General features: G+C 43.9%; 1 pseudogene; it reads left to right on the plus strand.

The window, feature by feature from the left end:
- The window catches only part of LOC142243719 (uncharacterized), a 680256-nt pseudogene that overhangs the window by 503842 nt on the left and 160359 nt on the right, over nucleotides 1–16055 (plus strand).

Genomic DNA, 16055 nt, shown 5'->3' on the forward strand with positions numbered 1-16055 from the left:
CCTACACCGTCCTCTCCCTACAGTGTATTTGTTTTCTTACTATCACTGTCCTTTCCTCCTACACCGTCCTCTCTCTACAGTGTAATTGTTTTCTTACTATCGCTGTCCCTTCCTCCTACACCGTCCTCTCTCTACAGTGTATTTGTTTTCTTACTATCGCTGTCCCATCCTCCTACACCGTCTTCTCCCTACAGCGTAATTGTTTTCTTACTATCGCTGTCCCTTCCTCTTACACAGTCCTCTCCCTACAGTTTATTTGTTTTCTTACTATCGCTGTCCCTTCCTCCTACACCGTCCTCTCCCTACAGTGTAATTATTTTCTTACTATCGCTGTGCCTTCCTCCTACACCGTCCTCTCTCTACAGTGTATTTGTTTTCTTACTATCGCTGTCCTTTCCTCCTACACCGTCCTCTCTCTACAGTGTATTTGTTTTCTTACTATCGCTGTCCTTTCCTCCTACACTGTCCTCTCTCTACAGTGTATTTGTTTTCTTACTATCGCTGTCCTTTCCTCCCACACCGTCCTCTCCCTACAGTGTAATTGTTTTCTTACTATCGCTGTCCCTTCCTCCTACACCGTCCTCTCTCTACAGTGTAATTGTTTTCTTACTATCGCTGTCCCTTCCTCCTACACCGTCCTCACCCTACAGTGTAATTGTTTTCTTACTATCGCTGTCCCTTCCTCCTACACCGTCTTCTACCTACAGTGTAATTGTTTTCTTTCTATCGCTGTCCCTTCCTCCTACACCGTCCTCTCTCTACAGTGTATTTGTTTTCTTACTATCGCTGTCCTTTCCTCCTACACCGTCCTCTCTCTACAGTGTATTTGTTTTCTTACTATCGCTGTCCTTTCCTCCTACACCGTCCTCTCCCTACAGTGTAATTGTTTTCTTACTATCGCTGTCCCTTCCTCCTACACCATCCTCTCCCTACAGTGTAACTGTTTTCTTACTATCGCTGTCCCTTCCTCCTACACCGTCCTCTCTCTACAGCGTATTTGTTTTCTTACTATCACTGTCCCTTCCTCCTACACCGTCCTCTCCCTACAGTGTAATTGTTTTCTTACTATCGCTGTCTCTTCCTCCTACACCGTCCTCTCTCTACAGTGTAATTGTTTTCTTACTATCGCTGTCCATTCCTCCTACACCGTCCTGTCTTTACAGTGTAATTGTTTTCTTACTATCGCTGTCTCTTCCTCCTACACCGTCCTCTCTCTACAGTGTAATTGTTTTCTTACTATCGCTGTCCTTTCCTCCTACACCGTCCTCTCTCTACAGTGTAATTGTTTTCTTACTATCGCTGTCTCTTCCTCCTACACCGTCCTCTCTCTACAGTGTAATTGTTTTCTTACTATCGCTGTCTCTTCCTCCTACACCGTCCTCTCCCTACAGTGTACTTGTTTTGTTACTATCGCTGTCCCTTCCTCCTACACCGTCCTCTCTCTACAGTGTAATTGTTTTCTTACTATCGCTGTCCCTTCCTCCTACACCGTCCTCTCCCTACAGTGTATTTGTTTTCTTACTATCGCTGTCCCTTCCTCCTACACCGTCCTCTCTCTACAATGTAATTTTTTTCTTACTATCGCTGTCCCTTCCTCCTACACCGTCCTCTCTCTACAATGTATTTGTTTTCTTACTATCGCTGTCCCTTCCTCCTACATCGTCCTCTCTCTACAGTGTAATTGTTTTCTTACTATCGCTGTCCCATCCTCCTACACCGTCCTCTCCCTACAGTGTATTTGTTTTCTTACTATCGCTGTCCCTTCCTCCTACACCGTCCTCTACCTACAGTGTAATTGTTTTCTTTCTATCGCAGTCTCTTCCTCCTACACCGTCCTCTCTCTACAGTGTAATTGTTTTCTTTCTATCGCTGTCTCTTCCTCCTACATCGTCCTCTCTCTACAATGTAATTGTTTTCTTACTATCGCTGTCCCTTCCTCCTACACCGTCCTCTCTCTGCAATGTAATTGTTTTCTTACTATCGCTGTCCCTTCCTCCTACACCGTCCTCTACCTACAGTGTAATTCTTTTCTTTCTATCGCTGTCTCTTCCTCCTACACCGTCCTCTCCCTACAGTGTAATTGTTTTCTTACTATCGCTGTACCTTCCTCCTACACCGTCCTCTACCTACAGTGTAATTGTTTTCTTTCTATCGCAGTCTCTTCCTCCTACACCGTCCTCTCTCTACAGTGTAATTGTTTTCTTTCTATCGCTGTCTCTTCCTCCTACATCGTCCTCTCTCTACAATGTAATTGTTTTCTTACTATCGCTGTCCCTTCCTCCTACACCGTCCTCTCTCTGCAATGTAATTGTTTTCTTACTATCGCTGTCCCTTCCTCCTACACCGTCCTCTACCTACAGTGTAATTGTTTTCTTACTATCGCTGTCTCTTCCTCCTACACCGTCCTCTCTCTACAGTGTAATTGTTTTCTTACTATCGCTGTCCCTTCCTTTTACACCATCCTCTCTCTACAGTGTAATTGTTTTCTTACTATTGCTGCCCCTTCCTCCTACACCGTCCTCTCTCTACAGTGTAATTGTTTTCTTACTATCGCTGTCCCTTCCTCCTACACCGTCCTCTCCCTACAGTGTAATTGTTTTCTTACTATTGCTGCCCCTTCCTCCTACACCGTCCTCTCTCTACAGTGTAATTGTTTTCTTACTATCGCTGTCCCTTCCTCCTACACCGTCCTCTCTCTACAGTGTAATTGTTTTCTTACTATCGCTGTCCCTTCCTCCTACACCGTCCTCTCCCTACAGTGTAATTGTTTTCTTACTTTCGCTGTCTCTTCCTCCTACACCGTCCTCTCCCTACAGTGTAATTGTTTTCTTACTATCGCTGTCCCTTCCTCCTACACCGTCCTCTCCCTACAGTATAATTGTTTTCTTACTATCGCTGTCCCTTCCTCCTACACCGTCCTCTCCCTACAGTGTAATTGTTTTCTTACTATCGCTGTCTCTTCCTCCTACACCGTCCTCTCTCTACAGTGTAATTGTTTTCTTACTATCGCTGTCACTTCCTCCTACACCGTCCTCTCCCTACAGTGTATTTGTTTTCTTACTATCGCTGTCTCTTCCTCCTACACCGTCCTCTCCCTACAGTGTATTTGTTTTCTTACTATCGCTGTCCCTTCCTCCTACAACGTCCTCTCTCTACAGTGTAATTGTTTTCTTACTATCGCTGTCCCTTCCTCCTACACCGTCCTCTCTCTACAGTGTATTTGTTTTCTTACTATGGCTGTCTTTTCCTCCTACACCGTCCTCTCCCTACAGTGTATTTGTTTTCTTACTATCGCTGTCCCTTCCTCCTACATCGTCCTCTCCCTACAGTGTATTTGTTTTCTTACTATCGCTGTCCCTTCCTCCTACACCGTCCTCTCCCTACAGTATAATTGTTTTCTTACTATCGCTGTCCCTTCCTCCTACACCGTCCTCTCCCTACAGTGTAATTGTTTTCTTACTATCGCTGTCCCTTCCTCCTACACCGTCCTCTCCCTACAGTATATTTGTTTTCTTACTATCGCTGTCCCTTCCTCCTACACCGTCCTCTCCCTACAGTGTAATTGTTTTCTTACTATCGCTGTCCCTTCCTCCTACACTGTCCTCTCCCTACAGTGTAATTGTTTTCTTACTATCGCTGTCCCTTCCTCCTACACTGTCCTCTCCCTACAGTGTATTTGTTTTCTTACTATCGCTGTCTCTTCCTCCTACACCGTCCTCTCCCTACAGTGTAATTGTTTTCTTACTATCGCTGTCCCTTCCTCCTACACCGTCCTCTCTCTACAGTGTAATTGTTTTCTTACTATCGCTGTCCCTTCCTCCTACACCGTCCTCTCCCTACAGTGTATTTGTTTTCTTACTATCGCTGTCCCTTCCTTCTACATCGTCCTCTCCCTACAGTGTAATTGTTTTCTTACTTTTGAAGGGGGGATTCAGGTGATGGCTGGCAATGATCCACTCCCTTCTCTCACGCCAGTGTTGTGCATGTCTTCTGCTCCGGTTGGGGATGTGACACTCACTTGTGTCTTCAGCGGCTCGTTCACCACCTCATCACCGGTCACTGTCATAGACATCGTACTTGGGCAACACATCACAGAAATAAAAATGTTAGCTTCTTTATTGAGCATACAAGCTTTCTGAGAGATATCATCATAATAATAACTTTCTTAGGACAGACATGCCACTTTCTCCTGTGTTACCGTTCTGCTGTTGCTCTTCTATGGACCGACTTTCTGTCCAGCCCTCGCTCTGGGCAATATTCCTCCAGCAGCCGAGTCTGACTTCTATGGTCCCCGTGTCTTGCAGCCTTGCTCATAGTACACAATTGAAGGTTCCTCCTGAAGATCTGGGCAATCCTAGATGGAGGGCTGGTGGTCCCGGGACTTCCTGTGCAGCACACTACTGCAGCTCCACTAATCTGAAGGGTCTTCCTTGCTGTCTGCATTCACAGCCTTTACTCCGTCCACTGTTCTCCATCTCCCCGGTCACCATTGTAGCAATATCTCACTGGCTGATACCTGCACTTAGCATTGCCTGTAATAACGTACGGCCTACCACTGACTTCCCCTCCTGCAGTATTCCGATAGCTGGTACTATTTGTAGCTTACTGCATATTATCCTACTTAGCATACTTATACTTCATTAATACAATATTTCCTGTAATAAAATACCTTATATCAAAGACATCACACTCTATATACTAAACACCTTAGAGATCCAGCCAGGTCAGCGTAGAGACATTTGCTGCAATACACTTATAGGTATATTCACATTAGTATGAACACAATATCCAGTAAGTAGGAGTGGGGCAATCTGTCCCTGCCTACACTATCACTGTCCCTCACTCCAACAGAGTATGCTCCTGTTAAAAATATAATTTTAAATATATTTTTCTTCAAATACGCGATAAGACGCATGAAAAATGGACTACAAAATGTGTAAAAAATAAATGTAGTTTATATCTGATAAAAATGATTGCTAAATTATAAAGTTGCAGTTCAGTTACAGAAAAGGAAAAAAATATACTGCATTAGCTTACGTAAAAGAGTTCAATTAGTCCATACTGATCAATAGAAAATTTTCATCCATCTCTCCTTGGATCCTGAGTGGTAAGGCATGGGTGATATACTGTAGGTTTTTCAGCATGTGTTCATCTTGCAGCCTGGAGGATTCTGGGACAGTTGGCGACGTGCAGGAGGAGAGAGACCCCCTCCCTCGTGTCATGATATACATATATCAGCTGTCCAGACCATATAGGGTATTTCAGCTGAACACAGTTACACATGACGTAATCACTAGAAGCTTCCAGATAGAATATATATATATCATACCATGTCAGCATTTACCTAGATTCGATACAGATATTCAATACAGATACCTTTATCTTAATTTAAGTACTGTTATCAATAAGCTATACCCTTCCAATATGGACAAAACTGTGAAAACATGTAATATGTCCTATTATAAAATGTTTGATAACTAGATGTATTAATTTTAATGTTTTTACAGCTCCCTATTCTAGTGAACAAAAAATGGCGGTGCGGCCGGTGATCCAGCCCTTATACAGGGGTGCTCCGGCTAATCACAGCCATGCCAATACTTGGTTCTGGAAGTGCGCACAGCCTAAAAGGTTGCTGATTGGCTGCTCTGCAACTTTCACTTTATTTGGGTGACAAGCACGAACAGGAACCAAATGTACAGTGAAAAGTCTGTGTTCGGGATTCAGCATTTACAGTTCGGGTTTACTCATCCCTACTTACGATATTGATGACCTATCAGATAAGTGGGGCCCAGCACCCTATTAACATAAATAGGAGCTTATTTGCAGTACCTAAAAAGCTACCACCAAACAGTGTGTGGCGCTGTGCTGCTCCGCTCTGTATACTGTATATATATCCGGCTGCTGCCAGAGCTGGTAACAGAACCAAGAAAAAAAAGGGGTATACCAACATGGGATCTTGGGTTTTTTTATCAATTGTTTGGTATACCAGGAGATCCCACTGGGTGGTGCCCTTCCCCTCTGCTTGCAGAGCTGGTAACAGCTGATCGGTGGTCCTGCTGATCATTCGAACCCCGCTTATGATATGGTTATCAACGTCATAGTACTGGATAACAGATACATTTCTTCTGAATCCTCAGTGTTTGCACTGTCAGGTTTCTCTGACCAGGGGTTATGTGATTTGAATAATTCTGGCTGCATTCTGACTAGACTTGCTGCGCCTCATTCAATTTACTAATGAACGAGGCCACACACGTCTAGTCAGACTGTGGCTGGAAGTATGAAAATCGCTGGTGACCGCCGAGAACACCGGAGAAATCTGATAGCGTGCGGTGTGCACTCCGTGAAGATTCAGAAGCCTGAGGTTACGTCTCGCAGAACACTGGACATCCCTTTAAGGCTACGTTCACACACTGCGTTTTTTTGATGCTGCGTTTTTGTGCATTTTTTGCGGCAAAAAACGCACAGAAACGCATCCGTGGCAAAAACCCATGGCAAAAACGCATGCGTTTTTACCGCGATTTGGTGTGTTTTTTGCTAAGTTTTGCTGCATTTCTGCTCACTGCGTTTTTATGCGTTTTTTAGCAGTGAACAATGCCATTAAAGGTGGTTGAAAAAAAAAAAGTCTGATGTCATTTCCTTCTTCAATATGTTCTTCATTCTCCACTAGTGTATGCAGGAAAGCAGACAGTTGCAGAACTACAAGGCTCAGCATGCTCCATACAGGACTTTATGCTGGAGGGAGAGGCAGGGGGAGCAGAACTACAAGGCTCAGCATACTCCATCCAATAGTGTATGCAGGAGAGCAGACAGCAGCAGCAGAACTACAAGGCTCAGCATCCTACATCCAATAGTGTATGCAGGTATGCAGGAGAGCAGACAGCAGCTGCAGAACTACAAGGCTCAGCATCTTCCATCCAATAGTGTATGCAGGAGAGCAGACAGCTGCAGAACTACAAGGCTCAGCATCCTACATCCAATAGTGTATGCAGGAGAGCAGACAGCAGCTGCAGAACTACAAAGCTCAGCATCCTCTATCCAGGACTGTATGCAGGAGTTTTTTGCCGACCAAAAAAATGACGTGGGCTTCGCCATATTTTTGTATGCTCGCCAGGTACAGCAGGCAGCTACTGGCTGCCCCCAACCCACTGCTGCCTATTTGTATCCGGCTGGGAGCCAAAAATATAGGGAAGCCCCTTTTTTTTTAATTATTTCATGAAATAATTAAAAAAAAAATGACGTGGGCTTTGCCCAATTTTTGAGTCCAGCCGGGTACAACTAGGCAACTGTGGATTGGAATCCGCAATGCAGGGTGCCTATGCTTTCTGGGCACCCCCGCTGCGAATTGCAGTCCGCAGCCACCCCAGAAAATGGCGCTTTCATAGAAGTATCCAACTCTTCCAGCTGCCCTGATGCCGGGTGGATCGCTGGGTAATAATGGGGTTAGGGCTAGCTGTATATTATCAGCTGGCCCTAAGCCCGAAATTCATGATGTCACGCCAATATTAGACATGGCCACCATGAATTTCTAGTAAAGATTAAAAAAAACGCAACACACAGAAAAATAGTTTTATTAGAAATAAAACACAACACAATTAGTGACTCCATCTTTAATGAAATAAAGAACCCCCCTCCGTAGTAATCCTGGGTTAGGGTCCCGCGCCGTCCAATCCGGATCCTATATCATCTGATCGGTTTGCTGGAAGGCAGATCGATCAGATGATGTCAGGTTCAAGAGCCTGAATCACATCACACAGCAGCTGATTATATAAAAGCCGTTTATACAATCAGCTGATGCATCAGTGCAAAAAAAAAAAAAATACTCACTTATGTGCTGATTACCGGCAGCTCCTGGAGCGGAGTCTGATCCTGTCTGATCGCTGCAGGAGCTGCCGGTAATCAGCTGATGAAGTCTCCTCACGGCATCAGCTGATATGTTAAACCGGCCGGGCGCCGGCGTCACCGCGAGACTTCCGATCAGCTGATGCATCGGGTGCCGCATCAGGTGATCCACCGCCAGGTCCTGCAGCCATCGGATGTGCCCGGGGACACTGCACACAGCCGGAGCGGCAGTACCGGGAGAGGAGCTGGGAGCGGACACGGCACCGGGAGTCTGCAGGCAGGTGAGTATGACATTTTTTTTTTTTCTACTGTTCACATTTGATTTCACAGCTGCCTCCACCTTACGCCCGGCCATGGCGTCGCACGGGAGCAGACATAGCGCTACGGGAGATTGAAGCAGCGGTGACGGTACCGGGAGGATTCACGCTTCTGTGTTTACTGACAGAAGGAATCCTCTTCCTGTACATGTCACTTTACTACCCACCCCTTGCGTTTATAGCTGCGTTTTTAGTCATAGAAACGCACTAAAACGCAGCTATATTTGCAATTTGCGTCTTTCATTGCGTTTTTGAACATCTCATTGAACTCAATGGGTGGGAAACGCAGTGAAAAACGCAAAAATAATTGACATGCTGCGTTTTTGTGGGCAGCACAAAAACGCAGCTTAAAAAAACGCTGTGTGCAGACAGCAAAAATGAAAACTCATAGACTTTGCTGGGGAAACAATGTCACAGCATTTTCTGAGCAAAAACGCACCCGAAAAACGTGCAAAAACGCCACGAAAAACGCACTGTGTGAACTTACCCTAAGGCTTTTATACATTGTGGTTATGGTGCTTGGTTTTTTGCAACTGTAGTTATCACAATGTCACATTACAACTTTCATTGCCAGCGGTGAGGTTTTGTTGCAGATGCAGTATAGAAGTGCCACCCTGCTGTAACATGTGGGTCCTTGTCTGTGGGCAGATAATGGCCTCTAACGATTAATGAGTGATGATATAAGAAGCTGAGTGTTCATTTTTATGTATCAGTGATGGTATTCTGACTCCATAACTAGGCTGCGAGTGTGCGGCGCTTCAGACACTGAGTAATGGTACATATAGACCTCCAAAGGCACACACGGAGAGACTTCCTCACACAGCTAGACTCCGCTGCACAGGCACGTATGACGATCCTGAAGAAGGGTAATTTCCAGATGAATTCTTGTAATTCTGCAGTTACAGGAGGTAACAAGGACTATTCTGAACCAGGGGTGCAAAGACACGAGCCCCATAACATGGCTGCCACACACAGAATGAGGAGGAAGGAGGGGTTACTGACATCCCAGCTGCCTACAGGGGGAGAGGAAAGACAAACTTCTAAAAAGCAAACCTGTCTCATAGCAACACAACAGCCACAATACAAGGGCCATACAATACTGTCTGTATGATCCTAAGTCGTGGGGCATGAAGATGGTTTCTTCCCTCTTCTCATGTATTTGTTATTAGTGTCGGCAGCACGTCCTCTATTTACACAGGGGATGTGCTGCCAACAATGATAATATTTATACTTGTATAAAATATACAATCAATGACAATTTTGGGGGATTTGACGCTTACACTGGGCAATGATCCAGAAGAACATTAGTAGAATGCATTCTTTATTCTGTCTTCACGCCAACTAAATGATACTTAAATCAGTTAACAGTTTTGGTACATTTTTTGCAATTTGTATGGCAAGTTTTTTAATTTGTTTTTGCATTTTTTAGCTATAAATAACATTTAAGGTTTTATTATTCAAAACTATTATCATCAGTTTTGTTCTTGGCAGGTGATTGTACCAGGAGCTCTGAAGAACATCTGATATCTTTAGAATTTAAAGCAGATGATTGTAGTATTACACAAAATACATGTACACAGCGTGCCGAAATCTCCGATATACCCCCGGCTGTTCACAGCAGAGATCGATCTGATCATGAATTTAATGAAGTATTATCTCCAAATTCATCGCAGACTGATAAGCAAAATAAAAGTCACAGAAGAAGTAATGAAGATAAAAGACGTCCTACAAGAAAGGCGCCATTTTTATGTGCAGAATGTGGGAAATGTTTTGCAGATTATTCTAATCTTTTTGCACATGAGAGAATCCACACAGGAGAGAAGCCATATTCATGTGCAGAATGTGGGAAATGTTTTACTCAGAAATCAGCTCTTGTTGTACATGAAAGAATTCACACAGGGGAGAAGCCATATTCATGTTCAGAATGTGGGAAATGCTTTACTCATAAATCATATATTACTAATCATGAGAGAATTCACACAGGAGAGAAGCCATATTCATGTTCAGAATGTGGGAAAAGTTTTACTCATAAACCAGCTTTTGTTACACATCAGAGAATTCACACAGGAGAGAAGCCATATTCATGTACAGAATGTGGAAAATGTTTTGCACAAAAATCAAATCTTCTTTATCATGAGACAAATCACACAGGAGAGAAGCCATATTCATGTTCAGAATGTGGGAAATGTTTTAAAGATAAATCATATCTTACTAAACATAAGAGAATTCACACAGGAGAGAAGCCATTTTCATGTTCAGAATGTGGGAAATGTTTTACAGCTAAATCAGATCTTGTTACACATGAGGCAATTCACACAAGAGAGAAGCCATATTCATGTTCAAAATGTGAGAAATGTTTCAATCAGAAATCAAACCTTATTGCACATGAGACAATTCACACAGGAGAAAAACCATATTCATGTTCAATATGTGGGAAATGTTTTACAGATAAATCAGCTCTTGTTAAACATGAGAGAATTCACACAGGAGAGAAGCCATTTTCATGTTCAGAATGTGGGAAATGTTTTACAGCTAAATCAGATCTTGTTACACATGAGACAATTCACTCAAGAGAGAAGCCATATTCATGTTCAAAATGTGAGAAATGTTTCAATCAGAAATCAAACCTTATTGCACATGAGACAATTCACACAGGAGAAAAACCATATTCATGTTCAATATGTGGGCAATGTTTTACAGATAAATCAGCTCTTGGTACACATGAGAGAATTCACACAGGAAAGAAGCCATATTCATGTTCAGAATGTGGGAAATGTTTTATGCAGAAATCATATCTTGTTACACATGAGATAATTCACAAAGGGGAGAAGCCATATTCATGTTCAGAATGTGGGAAATGTTTTATGCAGAAATCATATCTTATTACACATGAGATAATTCACACAAGAGAGAAACCATTTTCATGTTCAGAATGTGGGAAATGTTTTACTCAGAAATCATATCTTGTTACACATGAGAGAATTCACACAGGAGAGAAGCCATATTCATGCTCAGAATGTGGGAAATGTTTTACTCAGAAATCAGCTCTTATTCCACATGAGAGAATTCACACAGGAGAGAAGTCATTTTCATGCTCAGAATGTGGGAAATGTTTTTCTCAGAAATCAGTTCTTGTTACACATGAGACAAGTCACACAGGAGAGAAGCCATATTCATGTTCAGAATGTGATCAATGTTTTGCACTGAAATCACATCTTGTTACACATCAGAGAATTCACACGGGAGAGAAACCATATTCATGTACTGAATGTGAGAAATGTTTTGCACGGAAAGCACATCTTAAAAGACATCAGAGAATTCACACAGGAGAGAAGCCATATTCATGTACTGAATGTGAGAAATGTTTTGCACGGAAAGCACATCTTATAAGACATGAGAGACTTCACGTAGGAGAGAAGCCATATTCATGTTAAGTATGTGGGAAATGTTTCTAGCTCTTTACAGGCATAATAAAACTCACACATAGAAGATATTTTAAAGTCCAATTATAACAAAGTACATGACGACTTAAGACCTTACGTTTCTATGGTCCAATCACTTTCCTGGAGTGATTCTCCTACTCTCAAACCCTTTGACTACAAGCCGACCATCATAATTACACAGACGGAGGTCACTATGATAACATACAATATGGTGAACGGGCCTTCATTTTTATTATTCTGTTTTCCTCTCGTAGTTTGAATATCTCTTTTGTCGCGGCTCCACACCGGTAGTAATCTACCACAAGCGGGAGGGTGATGGCGCCTCTTCTCATGTACAGAAGTCCCATCCATCTCGTGACCCTCCAGGCTGCAGACGGCAGATACATTACTCACATTTCACTTTCTCACAATTGATGAATGTTCTTCTTCTTGTGAAATCTCGTTCCTGTGACTGGAAACTGACGATTTCTCTTTGCTTTTCTGTGTCCTCCTCTTCTGTCTTCAGCATTACTGATTATGTGCACATTAGATCTAAGGTTTCTCTCTCTGATGCCTTTTCCCTTTGTTTGTTACTCTTTGTGGCTCGGGAAGATACCGATACGATATGATGAATCTTGTAGCCACTGACCACCAATAAATGAAGCTTTCTGGCCACACACTGGTTTGTATCGTCCTTGTCAGACGTAGCCATATCCTGGATTCTCTATTGGAGTTCATGGTATGATTGGAGTAGGACACCTCTTCTAGTTGGTCAGGCATGTGGACCTGAGATGTGTAGAACAACACAAAAATTACCCTAAAAATGAGTAAATCTTTATGACCGTAGATAAACTCATTAAAAATACCCAACTTATACCACAAAACTCTACATTTATAAAGGGGGAACAAGAGGATCCCCTCAAAAACAATAGATAAGAAAGGGGAAAAGCCACCAACAGTATCTCAGTAAGACGCTAATTCTTAGTTCCTCCTACCCAAGCCAAGGAGGTTGACACCCTAAAATTGCATAAATGTCAGCCCCCGTGCAACGTGGACTGAGGCCTATTATTCTCTAATAAGCCACCTAAAGACACAAGAACATTGAACCAAGGCACATCTCGCGTCAGAATCAACGCCACTCCATAAGGCACATAAACAAACAAGAAAAGACTGGAGCTTTACAAGGGCTGTTCGTATAAAACATCAAAAAGCTTTATTATAGAAATTTCTTTTAAAAATTTGGTTTCAATCATTACAGAAAGTATGCATATATAGTGCTAATAGCGGACAAGGTGAATTACCACATGTAAGTGGCGGAGCAAAGGTGATAAACACCCCAAATAGGGGGATAATTATTAGCGGGGACAAAGGATCATAAATAGTCATAGATGGCTGGCTAACAAATATGGCGCCTCTGTCCTGACAAGGTATGTGAAAATGTATAGCCGAATCGGCATAAATCCATTAGGCAGGGCAGAGGCACCAGAGACCAGACTAATCATATGAAAAAGATCCTAAAACAATCCCATAACTTACACATAGTCAAGAGGGTGATCACCAGAGCGTCCCACACCAGTGAAAGGAGCCTTCCTACGCGCGTTTCGCACGGATTACATCTGCTGGCTTCATCAGGGAAGGTGTACGGCAATTGCCGTTCAAGGACCTTAAATAGGAGGTCACCTGACTTAATTGGGCAGACCAGGACCTGGAAAATGTGTCCCAGCCAATCGGATCCCCGCTGACACGCACGCGCACTGCGCGCCCAGCATCACACGCCCCACAGCCGTCCAATGGGAGAGGAAGCCCGGAGCACAGTAACTCCGTGCTCCAAGGCCACCCCCACCCAACGAGGACGGCCAAGGGGCGGGCAAGGCAAGCGAGCGGCGCGCACGGGGCACGGAGATCAGAGGGCGGGACACAGCTCCCAGCCAGAGCCCGTCAATCAGCCAGTCGGGTTGCCATGATGGCGCGCAAACAACGCGCGGCGAAAGTCCACACCAAGTCCCCGGCAGTCCAGCGAAGGGGGACGCGGCGGGCCCCCGGGCCCAGGGGTCCACAGCATCCCCCCCCACCCAAAGGGACGCCGGGCAGGCAGTGGGGACAAATCACCGTGCGATGGGAGCGCGCACAGCAACCAGAGGGCGGGACGGGCTAATAGCTGGAAAATGGTAAAAAGTCAAAGTGGACAATAAATAAATATCCATGCTATCCCATAGATAAGACTGCAATGGTATAAATAACAATAACATCAGCAATTACATAAAAACAAAGGAACAGGGGAATTATTATGAGGAAATCTTCTTAAAGTGACAGTACGTCCATATCATAGGGGAATCATATGCGAACAATTTTCCAAGACCGATGTCAGGTCCAAGTCCGACATGCAAACCACAATGGATTATTACTGTGACAAGGTCCTATGAAGGCAAAAGGATTAAATTAGGAACACTGAAAATAAGTAATGGGGACAAAAAGAAACCAAATAAAAATTGTAATTAAAAAATACCCTAAATTAAAAAAGGAAAGGAATGGTGCAGTACATGACAAGGGTTCCTCATAAAAACGGGGCAAAGTTTAGAGCCTCATTAAGGCCCTTGGGTGTTACTGTGTCCAAAATGGTAATCCATTTTAGTTCACGTTGGGCCAAAAGTTTTTTAACATTCCCCCCCCTTATCCCACAATGAATCACGTCTATACCCCTGACCATGAAAGATCTAGGGTTGCATCCATGAACCAACTTAAAGTGGCGCGGTATAGTTTTTAATTCTGCCACATTGGTCACTGTGGTTGCCGCCCGAATATCCCTCACATGCTCCCTTACTCTTACTCTTAATTCCCTTGACGTCATACCTATATAGATCTTATTACAATCGCATGTTGCATGATAGATGACGTTGATGGTAGTACATGAAATATGTTCTTTTATAGAGAAATTTTTCCTCCCATCACTGGCATGAAAAGAGGAGCAGCGGGAGATATTCGGGCAGGAAACACAGCGGCCACAAGGGAAACAACCTTTAATGGGTCCGGACGAGCCAAATGGACTACTGGTCACAGGTGGTATATAGTGGCTTTTGACCAAGTAGTCCTTAAGGTTTTTACATCGTCTGGCGGTCATCAGAGGTACAGGGGGTAGCCGTGACTTCAAGGTGGGATCCGATTGAAGGATCGGCCAAAATTTGGTTAGGATTTCTCTCATCTCCTGCCATTTGGCGTTAAATGTTGAGATGAACCTTATATTTTCCACAGGCCTGGTTTCACCTCTCCTCCCGTGTAGCAGATCATCCCTAGACACCGATCTTGCTCTCTGATAAGCTTGTTTCAAAGTACGATTACCATAACCTCTGTTTTTAAACCTCATCCTCAAATCATCTGCCTGCTGTTTAAAAACGTTGTCCTGAGAGCAGAGTCGTCTCACCCTGAGATATTGGCCAGTTGGGATGGCGCGTACAGTGGAGTTGGTATGGGCAGAGGTGGCATGGAGTAGGGCATTCACAGTATGTCGGTTTTCTATACACATCCGTCTGTAAAGCCCCAAACTCATCTGCAGTAATCTTAATGTCCAAAAACTCAACTCCACTGTCGCTGAAACTATATGTCAATTTGATGTTATAATTGTTTGTGTTGAGCTGCCAGATCAGTAGATCATCAATGTACCTCACCCACATAGACACCATGGGGGCGGCCCATGCACCTCCGTCAACAAACAAACCCCTCTCCCAGAAACCGAGAAAGAGGTTTACGTACGAAGGTGCACAGGCCGCGCCCATAGCGGTCCCCCGCCTCTGCAGATAGAATCTATCTTTAAAGACGAAGAAGTTGTGGGTGAGTACATAGTCAAGAAGTTCAAGGACCAGCTCACAAATTCGTCCATCCCAATTGCTCATACCCAAAAAGAAACGAGCTGCTCTCAGGCCATCGTCGTGGCTGATACACGTATATAAAGACTCTATATCAGCCACCACCAAGAGGGTCCCTGGGTCCACATGAACCCCATCAAGTCTATTAAGAACCTCGGTCGTATCCCTAACGTAGGATGGAAGGGTCTCCACCAAAGGTTTTAAATAATAGTCAATGAATTGACAGATGGGACTACATAACCCCTCCATCCCTGAAACGATGGGCCGACCGGGTGGATTGATGGGGTCCTTGTGGACCTTGGGCAACAGGTAAAAAGTTGGAATTTTAGGATACTTCACAAATAACCCATCAAAGACCCTCTTGGTAATAATTCCTTGGTCTAGGGCATCATTGAGGATGAGGTATAATTGGGCAGAGAATGAAATCAAAGGTGAGGAGTCCAATCTACCATATGTCTCTCTATCTCTCAGCTGCCTGTGGGCCTCCCTCTCGTAAAGATCCACCGGCCAAACCACGATATTACCCCCCTTGTCTGCGGCCTTAAATATGACATCATTCATATTGCCCAGTTCTCTCAAGGCTTTCCTCTGGACTGCAGTTAAATTGTCCCGTGATC

The sequence above is a fragment of the Anomaloglossus baeobatrachus genome, chromosome 6 (assembly GCF_048569485.1).
Source record: "Anomaloglossus baeobatrachus isolate aAnoBae1 chromosome 6, aAnoBae1.hap1, whole genome shotgun sequence".
NCBI classification, from domain to species: domain Eukaryota; kingdom Metazoa; phylum Chordata; class Amphibia; order Anura; family Aromobatidae; genus Anomaloglossus; species Anomaloglossus baeobatrachus.